At 39.0% G+C, this 26,148-nt stretch overlaps 1 long non-coding RNA gene across 1 annotated transcript in view; it reads right to left on the bottom strand.

The window, feature by feature from the left end:
* LOC142741233 (uncharacterized) overlaps window positions 1-19,016 on the bottom strand; it is a 48,261-nt gene extending 29,245 nt beyond the window's left edge. Inside the window, exon 1 of the long non-coding RNA XR_012881039.1 lies at window positions 18,899-19,016. This is a non-coding gene — a long non-coding RNA (uncharacterized LOC142741233). The remainder of the gene's footprint in view (window positions 1-18,898) is intronic.
* Between the last annotated feature and the right edge of the window lie 7,132 nt (window positions 19,017-26,148).

Genomic DNA, 26,148 nt, shown 5'->3' on the forward strand with positions numbered 1-26,148 from the left:
CGCATGCTGGGCACACTATATTGGACACTGAAATGGCATATACATATATAAAATTGCAAATCTCACACTGCACCATCTGTTGCGCATTATCTTTTACACAGTACCTGTGGGGTCAAAATGCTCACTACACCTCTAGATGAATGTCTTAAGGGTGTAGTTTTTAAAATGGGGTCACTTCTCGGGGGTTTCAACTGTACTGGTACCTCAGGGGCTTCTGCATACATGACTTAGCACCAGAAAAGCTCCAGTAGGCCAAATGGTGGTCCTTTTGTTCTGAGCCCTCCCATGGGCCCAAACGGCAGTTTATCACCACAAATGGGGTATTGCCGCACTAAGGACAAATTGGGCAACAAAATGGGGTATGTTGTTCCTTGTGAAAATAAGAAATTTTGATCAAAAATGACATCTTATTGGAAAAAATATCATTTTTTTCATTTCACAGCCCAATTCAAATAGGTGCTGTGAAAAAACTGTGCGGTCAAAATGATAACAAAAACCATAAATGAATTCCTTGAGGGGTGTAGTTTCCAAAATGGGGTCACTTCTGGTGGGTTTCCATTGCTTTGATACCTCTGGGGCTCTGCAAATGCGACATGGCACCCGAAAACCAATCCAGCAAAATCTGGACTCCAACAAACACATAGCGCTCTTTTCCGTCTGAGCCCTCCCATGGGCCCAAACGGCAGTTTATCACCACAAATGGGGTATTGCCGCACTAAGGACAAATTGGGCAACAAAATGGGGTATGTTGTTCCCTGTGAAAATAAGAAATTTTGATCAAAAATGACATCTTATTGGAAAAAATATAATTTTTTTCATTTCACAGCCCAATTCAAATAGGTGCTGTGAAAAACCTGTGCGGTCACAATGATAACAAAAACCATAAATGAATTCCTTGAGGGGTGTAGTTTCCAAAATGGGGTCACTTCTGGTGGGTTTCCATTGCTTTGATACCTCTGGGGCTCTGCAAATGCGACATGGCACCCGAAAACCAATCCAGCAAAATCTGGACTCCAACAAACACATAGCGCTCCTTTCCTTCTGAGCCCTCCCATGGGCCCAAACGGCAGTTTATCACCACAAATGGGGTATTGCCGCACTAAGGACAAATTGGGCAACAAAATGGGGTATGTTGTTCCCTGTGAAAATAAGAAAATTTGATCAAAAATGACATTTTATTGGAAAAAATATCATTTTTTTCATTTCACAGCCCAATTCAAATAGGTGCTGTGAAAAAACTGTGCGGTCAAAATGATAACAAAAACCATAAATGAATTCCTTGAGGGGTGTAATTTCCAAAATGGGGTCACTTCTGGTGGGTTTCCATTGTTTTGATACCTCAACGCCTCTTCAAACCTGGCATGCTGCCTAAAATATATTCTAATAAAAAAGAGGCCTCAAAATGCACTAGGTGCTTCTTTGCTTCTAGGGCTTGTGTTTTAGTCCACGAGCGCACTAGAGCCACATGTGGGACATTTCTAAAAACTGCAGAATCTGGACAATACATATTTAGTAGTGTTTCTCTGGTAAAACCTTCTCTGTTACTAAAAAAAATTGAATAAAATTGAAATTCAGCAGAAAAAATGAAATTTGCAAATTTCATTTCCACATTGCTTTAATTCCTGTGAAATGCCTGAAGGGTTAAAAAACTTTCTATATGCTGTTTTGAATACTTTGAGGGGTCTAGTTTTTAAAATGGGGTGTTTTATGGGGGTTTCTAATACATAGGCCCCTCAAATCCACTTCAGAACTGAACTGGCACCTTCAAAAAAAGGCTTTTGAAATTTTCTTAAGAATATGAGAAATTGCTGTTTATGTTCTAAACCTTGTAACGTCCAAGAAAAATAAAATAATGTTCAAAAAACGATGCCAATCTAAAGTAGACATATGGGAAATGTGAACTAGTAACTATTTTGGGTGGTATAACCGTCTGTTTTTCAAGCAGATGCATTTAAATTCTGAAAAATGCTATTTTTTGTAAATTTTCTCTAAATTTTGCAATTTTTCACAAATAAAGACTGAATATATCGAACAAATTTTACCACGAACATGAAGCCCAAAGTGTCACGAGAAAACAATCTCAGAATCGCTTGGATAGGTTTAAGCATTCCGACGTTATTACCACATAAAGTGAAATATGTCAGATTTGAAAAATGGGCTCTGAGCCTTAAGGCCCAAACTAGGCTGCGTCCTTAAGGGGTTAAGCTCTTTATATTTTACAAAGACTACAGCTGTACCCTCAGATTTGTATTTTTTAAATGCCCTTTTTTTGTAATGTATTGCCCTTTTTACAGAAGGTGTAAGCCATGTGGGGTTTAATTTTAGTCGTTTATACTTGTTACCTATAGGAATAAATTTTGTACTATAATTACCCAAAGTAGATTTGAAAATCTCCCATTTATCATTTGTCCCATTATTTAACATTAGTTCTTCCCAGTCTATATCCTGAATTTCAGCCCTCATCCTGGGGAAATTGGCCTTCTTAAAATTAAATGTTTTTGCCCTCCCAGCCTGCGATTGTTTTTTACAGTATAGGTAAAATTTAACTATATTGTGATCACTGTTACCGAGGTTTTCACAAACATTGACGTTCCCAACAAGATCTGCATTATTAGAAATGACCATATCCAACAGAGCTTCACCTCTAGTCGGGTCTTCCACAAACTGGCCCATAAAATTTTCCTGCAACAGGTTGAGGAAATGTCTCCCCTTTGCAGTTGAAGCCGAACCTTGACACCAATTAATATCCCGGAAATTAAAATCTCCCATTATCACTACAGTGCCCGCCTGTGCAGCCCGCTCCATCTGTTTATATATTTGACCTTCTATGTCTTCAGTTATATTGGGGGGTCTATAGATTACACCAAAAGTAATTTTTTCAGTGTTTACCTCCCTTTCTAGTTCCACCCACAAGGTTTCAACCTCCTCACAGTATTCACCCACTATTGTCTCATTCACACTCGCCTTCATATCGCTTCTCACATACAGACATACACCACCGCCTTTCCTATTTGCCCAGTCTTTCCGAAACAGTGTAAAACCCTGTAGATTTACAGCCCAATCATGTCAAGAGCCCAGCCATGTCTCAGCAACACCAACTATATCTATATCTTCTTCCAGTATCAAGGCCTCCAGCTCCCCCATTTTGCTTGCTAGACTTCTGGCATTTGTGAACATACACTTTAACTTGCCTTTAAAGGTTTCACTTTCAGTATCAGAAATGTGATTATTTGACATTTGGACCTTTTTATTTTCACTGCTGTTTTGTAACGAAAGGATCTCCTTATCTTGTTGCCTAGTCCTCTCCCCACCGTCTGTTTCTCCCCCCACCAATATAGTCTGACCCCTGTCTAACCTAACTACCCCTTTATTTTCTACATTGGCCTCCCTCCTCAGCCCTAGTTTAAACACTCTGCCACCCCAGCTAGAATTCTCTCCCCCAGCACAGCGAACCCCCTTCCATTTAGGTGCAAATCATCTGCAGAATACAGTTTGTACCCCAATGAAAAGTCAGCCCAGTGCTCTAGGAACCCAAAGCCTTCTCCTCTACACCAAGACTTAAGCCATGCATTTAACTCCCTGAGCTCCTGCTGTCTTTCCTGTGATGCGCATGGCACAGGCAGTATTGCTGAGAATACAACCTTGGAGGTCCTTCCCTTCAGCTTGTAGCCTAGTTCTTTAAAATTATTCTTAAGGCTCCTCCACCTACCATTTATTCTGTCGTTGGTACCGACATGGACCACAACAGCTGGATCATCACCAGCCCCTCCCAGCAATTTGTCCACCCGTTCCACCACATGCCGAACCCTGGCACCAGGGAGACAGCAAACCATTCGGTTGAGGCGGTCTTGGCGACAAATTATTCTATCCGTCTTCCTGATTATAGAATCCCCTACAACTATCAATTGTCTTGGCTTACCTGCATTACCATCCCGTCGACTACTAGCTGGGCTGTTCTCCCGGCTGTTACCAGCACAAACAATATAACAGGCCTACCAACAATACTTTTTCCTATTTTTTTTACTTTTACTGAAAAGGACTATCTGTGAATACTAGTTTGTCTTTCTTCCTTTTGCTGTGGGAGTTGGAGCTTTTTTTTCTGAGCGATATTGGGAACTGTTGTAGCTGTGATGGTATTTATGCCTCTCTGAGATAAATGCAATAAGCGCTTGAAATCACTGAATAACATCTATGTATTTAAAAAAAACCTGCTCTGAATGGTCCCCGATTATAAGTGGTGTACCCCAGAGTTCCATGTTGGGACCACTATTATTCAACTTATTTATTAATGATATAGATGATGGGATTAATAGCACCATTTCTATTTTTGCAGATGACACCAAGCTATGTATTATTGTTCAGTCTTTAGAAGATGCTCATAAATGACAAGCTGATTTTGACACTAAGTGTTTGGGCATCCACTTGTCAAATGAGGTTTAATGTAGATAAATGTAAAGTTATGCATCTGGGTACCAACAACCTGCATGCATCATATGTCCTAGGGAGCGCTATACTGTGGGAGTCACTTGTTGAGAAGGATCTGAGTGTACTTGTAGATCATAAACTAAATAACAGCATCCAATATCAATCAGCTGCTTCAAAGGCCAGCAAGATATTGTCGTGTATTAAAAGAAGCATGGACTCGCGGGACAGGGATATAATATTACCACTCTACAAAGCATTAGTGAGGCCTCATCTAGAATACGCAGTTCAGTTCTGGGCTCCAGTTCATAGAAAGGATGCCCTGGAGTTGGAAAAAATACAAAGCAGAGCAACGAAGCTAAGCATGGAGAATCTAAGTTATGAGGAAAGATTAAAATAATTAAACCTATTTAGCCTTGAAAAGAGACGACTAAGGAGGTACATGATTAACTTATATAAATATATTAATGGCACATACAAAAAATATGGTGAAATCCTGTTCCATGTAAAACCCCCTCAAAAAACAAGGGGGCACTCCCTCCGTCTGGAGAAAAAAAGGTTCAACCTGCAGAGGCGACAAGCCTTCTTTACTGTGAGAACGGTGAATTTATGGAATAGCCTACCGCAGGAGCTGGTCACAGCAGGGACAGTAGATTGCTTTAAAAAGGCTTAGATAATTTCCTAGAACAAAAAAACATCAGCTCCTATGCCAATGTGTCGAATTTTTTCCCTTCCCTTTTCCCATCACTTGATGGACATGTGTCTTTTTTCAACCGTACTAACTATGTTATATTCCTCTGGACATATGGCATATATTGCGCCTAAACCCAGAAAACTACAACTAAAAGATGACAGACGTGAGTCAGGGTTGGTGTTGGGGGAATAAATCCCCTGGATGTGGAAAGGGGGAGGAAAGTGCCTCATCTGAGGAAACGCAGAGACCTATCAAAGAATGTATTCAAGAAGCCATAAAGGATTTGCTGCCTTCTTTGCACAAAACTGGAGAAATCAATTGCACAATCTCTACATATATTGAGATAAGATGTCACAGCTCAATCCACTAAACTTGATTTCTTGGAATAAAAAATAGTGACTATGAAGGACGAGGTAGAAGCACAACATGCTGCAATAAGGGGCTTAATAAGGATAATAAGTTGTCAAAGATGAAAATGGACGATCTTGAAAATAGGTTAAAGCAGAATAATATAAATATAATTGGTCTGCCAGAATCTTTTTCCTCCTAAGAGAATGGGAGATGTTGTAACAAAAGAAATTACCAAAGCTTTGAATATTAAGAAAGAAGTTAAATTGGAACAAATAAACAGGATAGGCTCAACAGTATAGGAAAATTGGGAGCCACGGCCAGTGATTGCCAGTTTGATGGATTTCATTAATAAACAAAAATTGATGATGGCCTTTAACCCCTTGGAGACAGTTTTGGCCTTGTGGACACATCCTATTTTTTCAAATCTGACATGTGTCAATTTATGTGGTAATAACTTGGGAATGGTTTTACTTATCCAAGCGATTCTGAGAACATTTTCTCGTGACATATTGTACTTTATGTTAGTGAAAAAATTTGATTGATAAATTCAATATTTATTTTTGAAAAACCCCAAATTTAGAGAAAATTTGGAAAAATTAGCATTTTTCTAAATTGAAATGTATCTGCTTCTAAGGCAGAGAGTAATACCACAGAAAATAGTTACGAGTGAACATTTCCCATATGTCTACTTTATGTTTGCATTGTTTTTTGAACATTCTTTAATTTTTCTACGACGTTACAAGGCTTAGAATTTTAGCAGCAATTTCTCACATTTTCAAGAAAATTTCAAAAGGCTATTTTTTCAGGGACCAGTTCAGTACTGAAGTGGCTTTGAGGGTCTTATATATTAGAAAGTCCCTATAAATCACCCCATTTTAAAAACTGCACCCCTCAAAGTATTCAAAACAGCATTTAGAAAGTGTCTTAACCCTTTAGGCATTTTACAGGAATGAAACTAATGTGTAGGTGAGATTTACAAATTTCTTTTTTTTTGCCAAAATTCATTTGTATTAAAAAAAAATTGTAACACAGAAGGTTTTACCAGAGAAACGCAAGTTAATATTTATTGCCCACATACTGCAGCTTTTAGAAATATTCCACATGTGGCCCTAGTGTGCTAATTGACTGAGAACCAGGCCTCCGAAGCAAAGGAGCACGTAGTGGATTTTCAGGCCTCCTTTCTGTTAGAAAATAATTTAGGCACCATGTCAGGTTTGAAAAGGTCTTGTGGTGCCAAAACATAGGAAAACCCCTAACAAATACACCATTTTGGAGACTACACACCAAAGGAATTAATCTAGGGATATAGTGAGCATTTTGATCCCACAGTTTTTTTGCTAAATTTCTTTGAATTAATCTATAAAAATGAAAATCTAAATTTTTTCCAATAAAACATACATGTTTTCATTTTTACAAGGAATAAAAGAGGAAAAAACACCCCAATATTTGTAAAGCACCTTCTCCCGATTACGGAAATACCCCATATGTGGTCATAAACTTATGTTTGAAAACACGACAGACCTCAAATTTTGCTAGAATGGTTTTCGGTGCCAAGTGACCCCATTTTGGAAACTACACCTCTTATGGAATTTATCTAGGGGGTATAGTGAGCATTTTGACACCACAGATTTTTTTGCAGAATTAATTAGAAGTAGGCCGTAAAAATGAAAATCTAAATTTTTTCCCATAAAATGTAGTTTTACCTTAGATTTTTTCATTTTCACAAGGGCTAAAGGAAAATAAGCACAACAATATTTGTAAAGCTATTTCTCCTGAGCACGGCAATACCTCATATGTGGACATAAATTTCTGTTCGTAGCCACGGCAGGGCTTAGAAGGGAAGGAGCGTTATTTAGCTTTTGGAGCTCAAATTTTTCTGGAATGGTTTGCGGCGCCATGTCACATTTGCAATGCCACTACGGGACCAAATCAGTGGGAGCCCCCCAAAAGTGACCCAATTTGGGAAACTACACCCCTGAAGGAATTTATTGAGGGGTATAGTGAGCATTTTGACCCCACTGTTTTTTTCAGAATTTAGTGTAATTATGCTGTGAAATTGAATTTTTTTTTTCTGGATAAAACGTGGAAATTTTCACGTTTTACAAGCAATAAAGGAGAAAATGCACCCCAGAATTTAAAAAACAATTTCTCCCGATTACGGCAATACCCCATATGTGGTAATAAACTGCTGTTTCGACACACGGCAGGGCTCAGAAAGGCAGGAGCGCTATTTGGTATGCAGATCTGGCTGATTTTATTATTGGGTGCTATGTCGCATTTGCAAAACCCTAAGGTACCACAGTACAGTGGAAGCCCCCAAGAAGTGATCCCATTTTAGAAACTACACCACTCAATGCATTTATCATTTGCCTGGACAAATGACAGGGTTCAGAATTGAAGAGCACCATGCGCATTTGTGGCCTATTTTGGTGATTTTCACAGCATTCGCCCACAATTGCAGGGCTCTGAGGTCTGAGGTCAAATAATAAAACAAACCACCAAGTAGTGACCCCTAATTTGGAAACTACACCCCGTAGGGCATATTAAGGGGTGTAGTGAGCATTTTGACACCACATGTTTTTTCCTTCTAAATTAACACGTAGCGGATGGTGCAAAGTAAAAATTGCAATTTTCCACTGATATGCCATTTTAGTGCACAATATGTTGTGCCCAGTTTGTGCCATTGAAGACAAATACCTCATAAAATGTTAAGCAGGTTCTCCCAGGTATGGTGATGCCATATATGTGGACGTAAACTGCTGTTTGGGCACACTGTAGGGTTCAGAAGGGAGGGATCGTCATTTGGTTTTTGGAACGCAGATGTTGCTTGGTGGTAGTTCTGTTTTGGGTTTTTGCTGGTATTTCAGTTTATAATGTGGGGGCATATGTAGGCTGGGCAGAGTACATTGGGGAATAATAAGAGGGTATAATAATGCGGTAAATAAATAATAATTCAAGATCTCTGGCCGGTGTCGCACTGATAAATGGTGCCCAATCTTATTCGCTTTTGGAACACCCTGCACATTTTGCGTCGCCATATTCTGAGACCCAGAATTTCTTTATTTTTTTCTCCAGCGAAGCTGTGTGAGGGCTTATTTGTTGCGGGACAATCTGTAGTTTTATTGGGACCATTTTGGGGTACATGCGATTTTGTAATCACTTTCTATTCCATTTTTTGCAAGCAATGTAACCAAAAACAAGCAATTATGACAAGGTTTTTTTATTCTTTTTTTTTTACCATATTCACCATGGGCTATAAAAGATATTTTACGTTATTCTGCAGGTTGATACAATTACGGCGATACCATATGTATATTGTTTTTTTATGTTTTGCAGCGTTTGCACAATAAAATCACTTTTAATTAAAGATAATAAATTTTTTATGTCACGATATTATGAGATCCGTAACTTTTTTATTTAAGAAATAAAGGGCTTGTTTTTTGCGTGACGGGTTGTAGTTTTTATTGTTACTATTATGGGGTACATGTGACTTTTTGATCACTTTTTATTCTATGTTTTGTGAGGGGTGATGACCAAAAAATAGCAATTCTGGCATTGTTTTTTATTTTTATTTTTTTGCGGTGTTCATACTGTGGGACAAATAAGATTAAGTTTTATAGTTTGGGTTGTTATCAACACGGTGATACCAAATATGTGTACCAAATAATGTGCTTCCATATGTGGCAGACCAGGAGGCCATTGTTTGGCCTCCGGTTGCCATAGCAACTATCGGCAACCCTGCGATCACGTCGCAGCGCTGTCGATCGACTTCAAACCACTAAGATGCCTGTGGATATGTCATAAATGTCCTTCATGGGAAAACCACTATAAATGCCGCGGTCGCTATTGACCCCGGCATTTAACTAGTTAAACGGCCAGGAACAGCGCCACCACTGTTCCTAGCCATTAGTGCAGTGTGTCAGAAGCTGACACCTGCAGTGTATGGAGCGAGCTCAGCACAAGAGGGCCCGCTCCATACATCATCCCCTCCCCGCTCGATAATGTGCTGGCACATCACGGGTCGGGAAGGGGTTAAGTAAGGAGCGGTCAGGGGGCCCAGGGTCCTCACTGCCGACTATAAAATGCAGGGACTTTTTAGCAAGATTTATTCTTGCTAAAAACTGCGACTTATAGTCCGAAAAATACGGTAAGTGTGATATATTTACATTTCAAGGCATCTATGCAGCTGTTCCCTAAAGCTGACCATGCACTTTAGATAGCTGTCAGACAAACGCTTGTTGAATGATGGTTATTTCTTCCAACTCAATCAAAACATACAAGCTTAGACCAATTTGATAATTTTTTATGTTTTCAAAAAAAATTCTGCTGTTTTCAGATTATCAGCAACTATTCTGTAAATATCTGATTGGTGGGGATCCGTCCACTGAGACCCCAACCATTCTGAAGAACAAGGTTTTGTTAATCTGCTTCCATATTTACCATAATAGAAAGTGACCACACATGCATGGCCACCTCTCCACCTCTAGTACAGGTAGGCTAAATAATGAAACTGGGAGTGAAGTGAGGGAAGAAATAATAGTTAAAGGGGTTTACCCACGAGTGACACTTATGACATATCCACAGGATATGTCATAAATGTCAGATAGGTGCGGGTCCCACCTCTGGGACCCGCACCTATCTCTAGAACGGGGCCCCCTAAACCTCATTTATCTAGACTTTATTCTTTTCTCTATATATTATCATCATCCCCTTTATATTTTAATTTTAGTGATTTTCATTAGCATACAGCAGGAAACAAACATTAAATATACGTCCCCCTAATAAAGATCGCACTGCAGGTACACTCATATGACGAATCCTTGTCTATCTTACCATATTGCAACTTTTTTTTTATTATCCCATCCCCAAACAAAACAACAACAAAACAAAAAAAAACAAAAGCAACAAAAAAATTGTATCCATCTCTCTCTGCTCCCCTCCCCTTCACAAATGAATATATCCAACCTCGTATTGCAACCAACTCCCCCACAACTCTTCAGACTCTACCTTCCTACTGTTTTATAGGTAGTAGATTTTTTTGTATTGTAGCATCCTCCTCACATATTTCCTCCAGCAATTTCCCGTAGGTGGATCCTGCCTGATCCATTTAAACGTAATGGTCTTACGCGCCCAATATAGCAGTTTAAATCGGACTTCATTCTTAATATCCCTTGTACCCTAAAGTCCATCATAACCCAATACGCAAATGACTGGATCCCAGGGGATTTCAACCCCATATCTCTCTACAATTTATTTAAGGATATCTTCCCAGAATCTCTTTATTTGGGGACATGACCACAACATATGGATTAGGTCTGCCTCTTCCCCTGCACACTTAGGACAGTTTGCTTTCCGATCTTTAAAGAGGCTCTGTCACCAGATTTTGCAACCCCTATCTGCTATTGCAGCAGATAGGCGCTGCAATATAGATTACAGTAACGTTTTTATTTTTTAGAAACGAGCATTTTTGGCCAAGTTATGACCATTTTTGTAGTTATGCAAATGAGGCTTGCAAAAGTCCAAGTGGGTGTGTTTAAAAGTAAAAGTCCAAGTGGGCGTGTATTATGTGCGTACATCGGGGCGTTTTTAATACTTTTACTAGCTGGGCGCTCTGACGAGAAGTATCATCCACTTCTCTTCAGAACGCCCAGCTTCTGGCAGTGCAGATCTGTGACGTCACTCACAGGTCCTGCATCGTGTCGGACACATCGGCACCAGAGGCTTCAGTTGATTCTGCAGCAGCATCGGCGTTAGCAGGTAAGTCGATGTAGCTACTTACCTGCAAACGCTGATGCTGCTGCAGAATCAACTGTAGCCTTTGGTGCCGATGTGTCCTCGCTCGTCTGACACGATGCAGGACCTGTGAGTGACGTCAAAGCGTGATCAGGCAGAAGCTGGGCGTTCTGAAGAGAAGTGGATGATACTTCTCATCAGAACGCCCAGCTAGTAAAAGTATTAAAAACGCCCCGATGTACGCACATAATACACGCCCACTTGGACTTTTACTTTTAAACACACCCACTTGGACTTTTGCCAATAGCAGATAGGGTTTGCAAAATCTGGTGACAGAGCCTCTTTAAGCATTTTAGCCAACCTACAGTATATGGTGGATAATGCGACCTATTACCAATGAAGAGTTGTGTGACTCTAAGATGAGGTCCATGAGATAGTTTAGATATTTCCATGTATTCTCTTCCATTGGAGTTCTCCTGTCTCCCCCATATCTTGTACCCATCTCACTTGAGCAGGGATTAGACTAGTTGAACTCATTTTTATCACTCATTACTTTATATATCTTTGACAGTCTCCCTTTCCTACCACATTCCTATATTCCCAACATCAAGGTTACAAATGGGTTCTCCTCCAAACATAATCTATCTTTCTCCTCAAGTCCATATTCCCTAGATAGAGCATGGAAACGTTTTAGTCCTCCTTCTTTAAGGATCTGTCCTAATTTATATATCCCCTTCTGCTTCCGAAATGTATACTCATTAGTAAAATAATCATCTCCCATATTTGTATTCCCCCATATAGGCGTGCCACTATAGTAACTACCTGCTTCCAGTCTCTTAGCTACTACTTTCCATACCATAGTGTACATATACAAAGAGGGAAACTAAATCCTGTATATTCTCCCCATTCCAGATTTCAGAATTTCAAGCATGTTATAATTCTGCCAGAAGTGGAATCTATATCCTAGGGCCCTAACCCAAACATTATCAGTTTTTGTATTAATAATTTTATTAACTTGCGCAGACAAAAAATAGTCTCTCATTGCTGGAATTGCCAAACCACCCCTATCAACCGGTTTCCTCAAGCGGTTCAACTTTTTTCTAGGACATTTCCCCCTCCACACCAACTAAAGAAAACAATCTATCAAAAGTTTTAAATATCACTTCTGCCAACCAAATCGGATTATTCATCAAAATATATAAATTTTTGGGTAATACGATCATTTTAATCAGCGCCAACTTCGCAGCCAACCCTACATTGAGTTTTTTTTCCATATCTGAACCTTCTCTCTTATGTATTTCAAGAGTGGGGCTACGTTTAACTTTTCATATTCCTTTACATTACTAGAGACGTTAATCCCCAAATATTTAAAGTAATATTTTTTTGTTATTCTTTTTAACTGCCCTCCCGGAATATGTTCCTTTTCATTAATCGCTAAGATAGAAGATTTTCCCCAGTTAATACCCACACCTGAAATTCTATCTAATTCTTCAAATAGGTTAAAGATAATCCCAACACAATATTGTGCACCCAAAAACAATAAAATATCATCTGCGAACAATGCTATTTCCTCTTCCTCCCTTCCATACTATAACTCATTATTTCTGGGCTTTTTCTTATATAACTTGCCAATGACTCAATTACTAGGTCAAAGAGCAACGGGGATAGGGGATAGCCCTATCTAGTTCCTCTATCAACGTTAAATGGATCCGATATTGTCCCATTTATAGATAGCCTTGGCCTTGTTCCAGTATATAACAATTTTATCCACTTTAGGAATTTTGGACCTATTCCCTCAACACATCCCACAAAATATCCCACTCAATAGAGTCAAAGGCCTTGGCTGCATCCAGTGACACTATTACTCTTTCCCCCGGATTGTCCGGCATCAGATGAATATTCCGGTATAATCTGGATAAATTATCCATTGTAGATCTACCCATCATAAAACCAGCCTGATCACTGTGTATTAGATCCCCCACTACATCTTTTAATCTTGTTTCCAGAACCGTAGCCAAGATATTAGCATCTTTATTCATTAACGAGATTGGTCTATATGCATCCAAAGATAATGGATCCTTTCCCTCTTTTGGAATAAGTATTATCATCACTTCCCTCATAGACTCAGGTAAAAGACCAACATCAAATGCTTCCTCATATATAACTAATAGTTCAGGCAACAAGATTTCCCGATATTTTTTATAAATCTCAAATTTGAAGATGCAGCCAAGGCCTTTTCCAATTTCTCCAAGGATATTGGTGATTCCAACCATTCTTTTTTTTCCTCAGTCAAGAAAGGCTGCCCTGATCTTATCAGAAACTGAGCATTCTCTTTTTTAGACCTCATCCCCCTTGAGATATAGATATTCTTAAAATAAGAGAGAAAGGTCAATCCCACCTGTTCTGTTCCCACGACAATTAACTCCTTGTCATTCTTTATTGCATACATATACTTTTTCTTTGGGATTTAATAATCCCAGCCAACCTTTTTACTGGGGTTCCCATTTCTATTGCAACACCATAGTTTATAAAGAGTTGATCCTGCTGAGCTTTAAAACCCAAATAATTTTCATCGTTTTCTATTGCCTTTTGCCAGCACTCAAATTTTTCCCTGGATGAAGAGGACACAGCTTCTTTTTCACTTTGAATAACTTTCTCCTTCAGGACTAGTTCCTGACTAGGACTAGTTTTCTTCTTATAGTGACTAATTTCTCTAATCAGTGCCCCCCTCAAATATGCCTTCGTAGCAGCCCATACAATCAATTGTGATGGCTGGACTATTGTACAGAACAAACACTGTTACACTTTGTGTCTCCTTTATTTCCTCATAGATTGTAAGCTCTTGTGAGCAGGGTCCTCACTCCTCAGGTTTGAATTGTAAATTAACTTTGTCACTATGTAATGTCTGATATTTTTTGTTTCATGTTCCCTCTAAATTGTAAAGTGCTGCGTAATATGTTGGCGCTATATAAATAAAGATTATTATTATTATTACTGTGTGCCAATTAAATGTTAGAAACTCAGCTAAGCCAGTTTCAATAGTACTCAATGAATCAATTACTTGAATCCCAAGTGTATTGAATCAAAATATCCCCCCCCCCCCTCTGTTATTACCCATTACACATTCTACTACTAAATGTGCATGATCTGAGATCCCCTTTGTTTCATACGCAATCTTTTTAACAATTTCCAGTGCACGGCTATTTCCAAAACAATAACCTATTTGTGAAAATACTACGTGTGTTTTAGAAAAGTATGAATATTCGATCACCCCTGGATGTCTCTCCTTCCAAATATCCCACCACCCAAATTCTTCCAAAAGAGCCTGGAACTTCCCATTGCCTACGGAGAACTTCCCTACTTTTCCATCCAATCTCGTCTCTATATTATTATTATTGAATTCACCAATAATCAATAATATTGCTTCTTCCTTATCAACCAGGAAATCTAGAAGTTTGTACCGCCACTATCACCTATCTCTTATTTTCTAGTGAACCGTACAGAAAAACATATCTACCCTCCATCTCAACCCACACTGATATAACCTCAAAGGGATTTTTTTTAATGAATAAGTACAGAAACACCTCTAGCATATCTACTATAGTAATTCAACCCCACCCATCGTTTCTCTATAGAATGTATTGTTTCCTGAGACCAGACCTTACTTTTTGAATTATAATTTCTTTATCCTTATCAGACAGGAGTTTTACCAGTAATGTCCGTGTGGAGAGCCCTGGTTGCCAGGGATTAAAGGAGACTCAATGGGCTCATTCCACCTGGAACATATCTGACAGGTGTTCTTCCCCTACCACCTCTTTAAACCATTCTGTAACAAACCTCACAGTATCATCCCTCTCCACTTTTTCAGGCATTACTACTATCCTCAGATTACTCCTCCTTCATCTGTTTTCCAGATCTAGTACTTTATCCCAAAAATTTTTATTCAAAAGCTGGGCCTCTTAGATCTTTCGAGAATTCCTGTGAGATTTCTTCTATGTTATTCATTCTAGTTTCTATCGAATCAAGCCTTACTCTAAACCCATTCATATCTGTTCTTATTATGGCCAAATCACTCTTGATTCCCCCCAATTGTGACAATATACCATTCACAGCCTCAAAACATTGCATTATCTGCCCTGATATATCCTTTAGGGATGGATTTTCATTCTGTAGCCTCTTCAACCGTCTCCCCCTCGCTACCCCACCTCTCCCCTCACTATCATCCCCCTCTGGGGATTGTTTCCGTACGGCCCCTGATCTACTCAGGTATTTTTCCATTTTCCCTGTCTGTTTTCTCTACTCTAGTTTTTTTCTGATGGAGACAGTGAAACATCTGACAATCTACACTTTATATTCAGTTTAGTTTTTCTATTAGCCATATTATAAAGAGGATATTTACCGTTTATACATATAGCAGTCACAAGTATCTACTTTAAAGAAGAGAATACTTCCCCCCTATTAACTTGACATATGAAACATATACCAAGTTTTAACCAAGTGGAAATACAAAAATTATATGTTAGTGTATACAAGTCTCGTACGGCACATTTGTATGTGACTTTGCCAGAATATACTTCACTTAGCGATTTATCAATTTAGAGAGGCTCTGTCACCAGATTATAAGTGCCCTATCTCCTACATAATCTGATCGGCGCTGTAATGTAGATAACAGCAGTGGTTTTTATTTTGAAAAACAATAATTTTTGAGCAAGTTATGAACAATTTTAGATTTATGCTAATTAGTTTCTTGATGCCCAACTGGGTGTTTTTTAACTTTTGACCAAGTGGGCATTGTAAGGAGGATTGTATGATTCTGACCAATCAGCGTCATACACTTCTCTCCATTCATGTCCATTTGTATTCACAGCACAGCGTGATCACGCTGTGCTGTCACATACACCCACATTAACTTTACTAAAGTGTCTTGAGAGTGAATAGACATTGTCTCCAGCCAGGATGCGATGTCTATTCACACTCCTGACACTTCGGGACAGTGTCACATCGACTTGTGCTGTGTGAGATCTCTCTCGCGAGATCACACAGTGTTTCTTTCACTGTTTGACAAGAGCTGGAAAGAGGAGAGCGTGTGCGTTAATGAATGTACGCACAGCTCCTCTGCCTCCAAGAATGTTCTGTGGTGGCCGGAGGGCTTTGTCGGCAACGGCGGAGCGGTGTGCGCGTAAGGGGGGGGGTCTCTTGCCACTCCTACTTCTACCCTTCCTGAAGTTAGGAGTCACCATGGTGGTGACATCCAGCTAGTAGAGATTTCTATCTGTGGAGATTTATTCTGGGGTCTAGGTTTCTATTTTTGTCTCATGTCCTCGTTCGTCTTGTTTTTGTCTGATCCCTCTACTGTCGCTTCCCTCAACTTTCCTTTCTTGTTCTCTCCTTCCTATTGAAATAACTGGCTACTACTAGCCTTAAAGTATGCTCATTTAATGTCAAAGGGTTCAATAAGAGTCCGATCTTATACATTTCTTTACTGTTATGTTACAGGAGACACATTTTTGTCCTTCTAATATCTTGCCCTGTTTGATACCATAGCACCAACCCGCAGAGTGCATCTCAGGGAGCTCTATGGGGTTCCATAAATCCTTTTCCCCTCAAGTTCTACAAACCATTATTGATCCACAGGGTCATTTTCTTTTTCTGCGTCTATACTTCTCTTCTAAAGTTCTAAACATTGCGAATGTTTTCCAAATCAGTGTCAACTGCAGTTCGTGAGATCCACTCTAACCCCTCTAGAATCCTTCGCTGGTAGCTTGCCGATCATACTTGGCGGAGACTTTAACCTAGCCTTTAATCCTACGCTTGAAACATCCTTTCTCTCTCATCCATAGGTTACGGATACATTTGAATACAATTAAATTGGTGGATGCGTAACGCAAACTACCCCCTTCTACTAAGGACTACCATTTCTATTCTGCTGTGCATAATGTATACAGCAAAATTGATTACATTTTTCTTTCACATTACCTGACGAAGTCAAATTCAAACACTTGAGGTGGCATACATAATACATAGAAGCTGTATCTCAAGAGGCAAACATTTTTAAATAAAAACAAATTACAAAGTTGCACTAAACACTAATACATTGTTTTTTAGTAAACAAAAATGTAATAACCATTCTTCAAAGGTTTTCATAGCCTTTAAACCCAGGAAGGACCAATCCAATGTGGTACTTACCACCCTATTTCCCTGATCAACCGCAATGTAAAACTTAATGTTAAAATGATTGCATCCCGACTTCAGCCTCTTCTGCCTTCTGCAATCTCTGGAAGCAATCGGGACCTCCTCGTACACCCCTTCCTTGAACGTTTAATCACATAATGAGCATGGAGGTCTTAACGGCTACTGAGGTTGACAAGCTCTCTACCTTCATAAAATTTTGGCAGCCATGGATGTTGTTTTGTGACTAATGGTAACAGGTGTAGGCTGACCTCAGATTCCCCATAGACTACTTGATCGCTAGTCTCAGATTTTACCTTTCTTTAGTTATCCCTTCTCCCTCTCTTTCATTCTGATCTTTCCTTCTATATCTGTTTGTTGACATAGTCATGTTAAACGGCAGAACTGAATATTTTGTGTTTTCATGAGGCCAGAACTCATGCTATGGAAGGTTGGACTGACTGCCTTTGGTTCTACTGCAGACTTATATTTAGTTATTATTTGTCAGATTCCCAACTTACAATTCTGGGACTATTACATATGTTCTGCTCTTTTTTTGTTTTTAGTTTAAGCATGTCAATATTTCTTGAGTCACTTATTTTATTTTTTTCTGTGTCATCTACTGCATAATATTGGAAAAGGTTTGAGTAGTATAGAGTATAGTAGTATAGACTCAGGGGCAGACATACCATAAATGCAATCTGTGAAGCTGCACAAGTTACCAGTAGGTAAGGGGCCCATTGCCACCTTAAAAGAAGCGAACAGCTTTCTACAACTTGGGAATATTAGCAGATGTAAAAATTAACTTAAGTCAGTACCAAATATCTGCTTCTAAGGCAAATTAAATCATTGGATGCATTGAAATGGGTACATGTTCACATGTACCATCTTATATTATACCAGCGGCCAAATGTTACTTTGTATCCGTTGACTTTTTAAATAATCCCATTTACATAGTATGGCAGGCAAAAAAATGAATGCTGTAGTAATTGTACAAACAGGGAAAAGCTTTTTAGGTGAAACATCATGTAACAATCAATAGAAGAATTAATAAGAATATTTAGAGAGCTGTTCTGAAAAAAATAGCTGTGGCAGAATCATGTGTCCCAGTTTTACAAATGTTTTTTTTTTTTGGATGTGGTATTCAAGAACAGAAGCAGCAGATGAACGGAAAGACAAACGGAAAGTATTGTTTCTGTTTGCAATACCATTGATATCAATGGTATTTTTTTTTGTTTCAGTTTGCATCCGTTCCGCTAGGTTTCCGTTTTTTTCACGGAAACAATAGCTCTGACGGTATAGATGAACAGAAAGCTGAACAGAAGTCCAACGCTAATGTGAACAGGCCCTTAAACTGTTGTATGGCGTATGCTGACAAGTGTATCATATAAATATAATTCCAGGAAACATATTACTGAATTTTATCACTATTTAATAGTTTAGCATCAGAAAAATCCAAAATATGTTACATCATATAACTAAAATACGGATCTACATCAGGGAATAAAATACAATTTTGTCTATACTTACTGCCCTCCTTACGGTACTCAATCAAATATCCATCTATGGCAAAGGTTCCTTCCGTCTCAGAAGCTTTCCATCTAAGGGATAAAGTGGTAGCGTCAATCCCATCCACTGTCAAATTTCCAGGTGCGCTAGGTGGATCTAAAAATAAATTAAGAACAATTGGTCAAATTAAAAAATAAATACCAGAATATGATGAGTGATAGTCTGAACCAGATGGAGAAGTGACACATTTATATGTGCACATAACATTTTTAGCCTATATTAAACATATAAGCCTGGAATAGCTCCCGATGTATACATTAAACGTAGTCTTTTACGGATACCTTGACAGTGACATCTATCACCATCAAGTTTCATGGTATACCTAAGGCCTTGCTCACACTTTTTTTAAGCCAAATCCAGGAACAGAAGCCTAAACAGAATATATAAAAGTAGGCATTAGTCCAATAAAATGCATGCAAAATCTACAGTGAGTCTGCTCTGTGTCAGCAAGGCACCTGTCAATAGATTTTAGGGCACTAAACCACCAGCACGTTCGTATACTGCTGGGGTTTAGTGTCCTAAACATGTATCTATTAAAACTGTCCATTTCAGCATTTTGTCTAAAAGGTTGTAATACAGCGTGCGCTGGGTGTAAATTACCAGAGAAGAGTCTAGAGATGAGTCCAATGGAATCCTGCGGATGCTCAGTTGAAGCCAAGGTCAGTACACCTGGACTCATCCCTGAACTCATCTCAGGACTCTTCTCTGGTAATTTACATACAGTGAACGCTGTATTGTTACTTCTTTTTATACAAAACGCTAACTGACAGATTTGAGAGTGGCAATTTTTGGATACTAAACCCACACCTCCCCACTTTCAAGTATGGCAAAGAGGGACTACCCATTTATTTTCCTTTTAAGCCACGCCTCTAACCCTGCCCAATCCCCGCCCATACACATCCGGTTCAGCCCACACAGTATCATGCTCCCACAGTGCCTCTTCACAAATGCCCCCATAGAATCCCACCAGAGTATAATGCCCCTTTAGCTGCCGCCTACACAGTATAACACCCCATAGTGCCTCCCACACAGTAAAATGACAAAAAACTGCCCCCACACTTTATTATGCCCAATAGCTGCCCCCATACAGTATAATTCCCACACCGATGCCCCCATACAGTATAATGCCCCATAGCTGCCCCCATACAGGATAATGCCCCATAGCTGTTTTCATACAGAATGCCCCGATAGCTGCCCCATATAGTATGGTGCCCCCATATTTGCCCCATACAGTATAATGCCCAAATAGCTGCCCCATACAGTATAATGCCCCATAGCTGCCCACATACAGTATAATGTCCCCATAGATGGCCACTACAGTATAATTCCCGCATGGCTGCCACCATACAATATGTCTCCTTAGCTGCCACTATACAGTATAATACCCCATACAGCATAATTCCGCCTTAGCTGCCCCATACAGTATAATAGAAATGATAGGAAAAGGGGAAAGGAGGAAAAGGAGCGTGGAGGGTTAAAGTCGCCTTCAATTAAGGTCTATTGATACCGACTGGAACAAGAGCAGAAAGATTGTGTTGTGCAATGTCCCCTATTATTATTGCCACGTTGTAAAGTATTGATTGTTACAATGTGTAATTACGACTTTTATCTGATTCACCAAGGTGGAAAATTTAGTATTTGGTTTTATCACTTTGGTGAAAAATAGAAGAGGTAGTGCTGCAAGGATGATTGGTATATGTAAAATTCCTTGCATACGCACTCCGCAAGAGGTTATATTCAGATTATGTGAGCAACTGCGTGTTGCTTGATTGCGTTTATGGTGTTATTCCAATTGGTTAGTTGGTTATACTGTTGTACAATACGGACTGCAAATTATGCCGGTAAGTAGTTGGTTCGCTAGTGCGTTTTATGTACAACGCTATTGCTTTAGTCCCAGTTGGATATACACCTTATTCAGCAATGTGAGCACTATCGTAATGAACTGCCAATTCCTAGTATATACTGTATTGCATTCAGGCGGCCGTGCACACAGGTAGACAGGCTCTGTTTGATTTGTAAGTATTACTAGATAAATTCAATTATGAGATTTGCTGGTTATTTACGTCAGCAAATACTCAGGATGTAAGCTATCAGAGCCACGGCAGCTCAGTGGCCTATGATGATATTACCACCACGTTCGTTCGTTCCCCTTTTGTACGGAGCGAACTCGCAGTTCAACAACCTGTAGTGCTGTAGGATGTAAGCTGTCAGAGCCACGGCAGCTCAGGAGCCTGTGATGGTATTACCACCACGTTCGTTCATTCCCCTTTTGTGCGGAGCGAACTGACAGCTCAACACCCTGTAGTGCTATTGCCACTACCTCCGTTCGTTCCAAGTTTGCAGTGGACGAACTGATTGCGGTAAGATTAGATTTTAAAATTTTTCATTTGCTAATCTTGCCCTCTATAGTCGAAAATCTTTCCCTATTGCCAGGGTCGGTATGATCCCGACGCGCGTTTCACTGATCAAAGTCAGCTTCTTCCGGGAGAAAGAAATCTCATAATTGAATTTATCTAGTAATACTTACAAATCAAACAGAGCCTGTCTACCTGTGTGCACGGCCGCCTGAATGCAATACAGTATATACTAGGAATTGGCAGTTCATTACGATAGTGCTCACATTGCTGAATAAGGTGTATATCCAACTGGGACTAAAGCAATAGCGTTGTACATAAAACGCACTAGCGAACCAACTACTTACCGGCATAATTTGCAGTCCGTATTGTACAACAGTATAACCAACTAACCAATTGGAATAACACCATAAACGCAATCAAGCAACACGCAGTTGCTCACATAATCTGAATATAACCTCTTGCGGAGTGCGTATGCAAGGAATTTTACATATACCAATCATCCTTGCAGCACTACCTCTTCTATTTTTCACCAAAGTGATAAAACCAAATACTAAATTTTCCACCTTGGTGAATCAGATAAAAGTCGTAATTACACATTGTAACAATCAATACTTTACAACGTGGCAATAATAATAGGGGACATTGCACAACACAATCTTTCTGCTCTTGTTCCAGTCGGTATCAATAGACCTTAATTGAAGGCGACTTTAACCCTCCACGCTCCTTTTCCTCCTTTCCCCTTTTCCTATCATTTCTACAATTCAATAGGTGGTGTACACCTGAGCATGGAGGGATAATCTATTTTAAATTAATATCAAAAGTGGAGGTCTCCTCTACTAATCTCCCATACAGTATAATACCCCATAGCTGCCCCATACAGTATAATGCCCCATAGCTGCCCCCATAAAGTATAATGCCCCCATAGCTGGCCAATAAAGTATAATGCCCCCATAGCTGCCAACATACAGTATGTCTCCAAAGCTGCTACTATACAGTATAATTCCCCATACTTTATATTGCCACCTTATCTGCCCCATACACTATAATGCCCCCTTATCTGCCCCTAGTGCCAGTGCCCACAGATAGAGCCCACAAAGATAGCGGCCATATAGTGCCACACCCCAGTAGATAGCACTAACCCCATTGCGGCTCCCTCTAGGAGCAGAATCCACAGCCAGAGCATCGGCCTCACTGGAGCGTATATGGACAGTGACGTCAAAGGTTTTCCCAAGACAGGAGTCCCCGGCCAGAGCTTGCATTGCTCTGGCCAGAGACTCCACAGTTAAAAGCCCAATATCACTGTCCATATATGGACAGTGATGTCAAGGGCTTCCCTGTGTTCAGCATTTTAATTAGCGATGTCCTCGACAAGTGGACAGTGAATGCTGAAGCAGGGAACTGACTGTTCCTTCCTTCAGCTGTTAGGAAAAAGACTGTTCCCTTAAGATCACCATGACTACTGTTCTAGCTTCTGGGCGTTTCTGTTTTACTTCGAACTATCTCTTTTCTCTGTTCTTCTGCCTATCAGGTCTAGGGTTGTATTTATACCTAGTTTCCTGCACCTGTGCTTTGCTTGGGAATTTTCCTGTCTGCAGGCATTTTGATCAAGCTACTTATATATACCCTTCACCTTTGACTTCTGGACTTCTTGGATATTGACCTCGGCGTGAATTTGAATAACACTTTGTTTACTGATTTTGATTATCTGCTTCCGGCTGGTTCTGACCTCTGCTTTACCTGATATCCACTAGCACTGTTTTGAACTTTCTGTTTACCCTCTGGCTGTCTGGTTATCCTGTTCAGGTATTGCCTGCATTGAACCTCTTATCCAACACTGAACTCTGCTAAGACAACCTGGGTTCTATGCAGCAAAGTCCATCCCACCTTGCGGTCCGTAGAGTAGCCTTAGACTCTCTCGATCAGAGTTCAGAACTTTTCAAATTTTCAGTCGACATAGACGTATAAGGGCACACAGTGTCGCATTTTAAGCCATGCTCCTTTCCAAAAGCCCACGTCCCCTTTCTTACTAAGCCAGGCCCCCTTGTTGAGCACATTTTGGGATTCAATTAGTTTTTATTCGAAAATAGACAATAGAAACAATAATGTAAATTACTGGATTGCAAAGCACACAGCATATCTATACACATTGGTAACAAATTACATATTAATGTACATAGAAGAACCACAAATACATATAGTGTATTAGAATAAAATAAAGTCTTATAAACTAATAGAGTGTTTATGGAGAAGCAAACGGACATGAGGTAGGTCTGTCCAGGGGGCCCAATAACACAAACATTTTTGTCTAAGTCCTCTAGAGGTAGCAAAATCTAGTTCATATTGGAAATGTAAGAAAACTCTATTGAGTACTTCAACGCATCAGCTGATTTCCATCTTTTAGCGATGTGAAATATTGTAGCAATAATAATATGTTCAGCTGGCCACCTAAACTCTAACAGCACAGAATCCCATTGAGATCTAATAAAGCTAGTGCAGGAGTCGGTTTACATTCTGTTCCCAACAAATCTGATATATATATATAAAAATATGTTTCCAAAATGTATAAACAAATTTGCAAGTCCACCATAAGTGATATAGTGTACCTCTAGCTCCGCAATTTTCTCCAACACAAAGGTGAAGCACTAGGTGACATAGGTTGTAACTGAACCGGAGTAAGATACTATCTAAATTGTATTTTCCTAGCAGCTTCCAAATGGTTGACACATTTAGAAATTCTATTTATATGAGCTACAGCATCTTTCCACTCATCCTCAGTCAAATTTATTCCTAAATCAGTTTCCCATTGGGTCAAGTACATTTTGAATAGTAAATGTAGAAAAACTGAAAAATCCATATCAGTGCACTAGAGAGTGTTGACATATTTTAAAATATTTTCGACCACCTAAATTCTATTATAGCCCTACATTTTTTTTTCTCTACTTGTGCTGCTCTAAATGCTCTAAAACTTTCCCAGTACATTTTTCCTTTAGGCCTCTTTCAGATGAGCCCAGTATAAGGAAAAAAATCGGGGAAATCCAAGGGCGCAGCCGTATCCAGATAAAATTGTTTTTATTTTGTACATAGAACAACAACAAAAAGGATTGTGTTTCGAAGCCGTACCGGCCTCTTCGTCAGGTCAGAGTACAAGTGATTGTCCTACGAAAGCACACAGTTTATATAATCCAAAAAACAGATGACTACCGGGTTAAGTGAGAGGTCAGATTAAAAGGCGGGTTCAAACAGGTTGTTCTCAACGAAATAGGCCTGTTAACCCCTTAAAAACTTGTATATATATATAAACACATATATATATGTATTGATAAATATCAACCAAGTTTATATAGAATTAAAAAATAGTAATAAAAGTGTATATATATACACAGAGAAAAAATTACATTAGAAATTGTTAAAACAATTGCATTCGAAAGAATATATCTAAAAGACATGGAGCATATACATATATATACACACACACATACGTCTATCTTAAAAAACACGTGAAAAGACTATCCAAAAAGATGTAACTTCCTATATGCGCTAATTGGAAATATACAAATAAATAAATAAATAAATAAATAAATGAATGCCTGGACATAAAAACAAATTAGTGCAGAAGATAAAAATGACATTAGGAATGATCACATCATATATCTATATCCACTATATAAAAAGACAAAACGTGTTATGTAATGGTCTACTTGAATTCATTCAGAAATGTCGGTTTTTGTGTTTTTAGTTTGAAGATGGTTTTACTATATACATTCAGACCTGTCGGTTTTAGTGTTTCCTAGCATAACATCATCAGGTCAGTACCCTTGACCATATACATTTTTTCGTTATACATACAAATTCAGGCACGATGTGCGCTTTGTTTTTATCTTTATTTCCATAGCGTGATACATCTTTCAGATGAGCGTATTTTTCATCCGTTTAAAATTTTTTGCGAACTGTAATACAGAGCTAATGTTATTCAATGAGGCTATTCAAATAGGCGTATAAAATAAGTGCATATTTTAAATTGCAGCATGCACTAGTTTCATCCATATTGCACCCATTGAGGTCTATGGAGAGTAATTAAAATAGGGATGCATCCGTATTTGGTCCGAATGTCATCCGTTTTTTAAAAGGGGCTATCTTACGTCATTCAATTTTCTCCCTAGAAGACAGCCCATCAGTAATACGGATCTGTATTACTGATGAAATACTGACGACATACTGATGCAATATCATCCGTAATATGTCCATATTACGGACCCATGTTATGGACATTCACGCTTGTCTGAAAGAGGCCTTAAATATAGGTTATTTCAAATTAAATAGCAGTAGTTAATCTGAATGACAAAATGTTTTCTATTTTCACATACTAACCACCCTCATATTTTGTTTTATGTGGAATTTTACTGTCATATATTGTGTAAATGAATAACTTATTTTTTTATTTAAAGAACCATCACCTCTTTAAGCACAATAAAGAGTACCTCAAAGAGGAGTCTTCTGAGGATTTGAGAGAGTCAGGAGATGCCATATGACTACTAGCCAGAGTGCCACATCTATGTATCCTCCATTGCATCAATGCTATTCACAAAGTTCAATCATGAAATAAAATTATTACTTCATGTTACTTCATTATTACTTCATCTTACTTCATGTTATGCTTTATATTGAACTGTCTGTGACTGGAACCTGCAGCTGAGCACTACCTTAAAGATATTAAACTCTGCACAACATATTTCACAATCGTAGGTTGGAGTCTGGTCCTCACTGATATATTGTATGTTACTTATAGATTCAATAATAATTTAGAGCATGCAAGGTACGTGATGGTAATTCTGATCCTGTCCATCAATTTTTAGG

This window comes from Rhinoderma darwinii, chromosome 2 (genome assembly GCF_050947455.1).
Source record: "Rhinoderma darwinii isolate aRhiDar2 chromosome 2, aRhiDar2.hap1, whole genome shotgun sequence".
Taxonomy (NCBI): domain Eukaryota; kingdom Metazoa; phylum Chordata; class Amphibia; order Anura; family Rhinodermatidae; genus Rhinoderma; species Rhinoderma darwinii.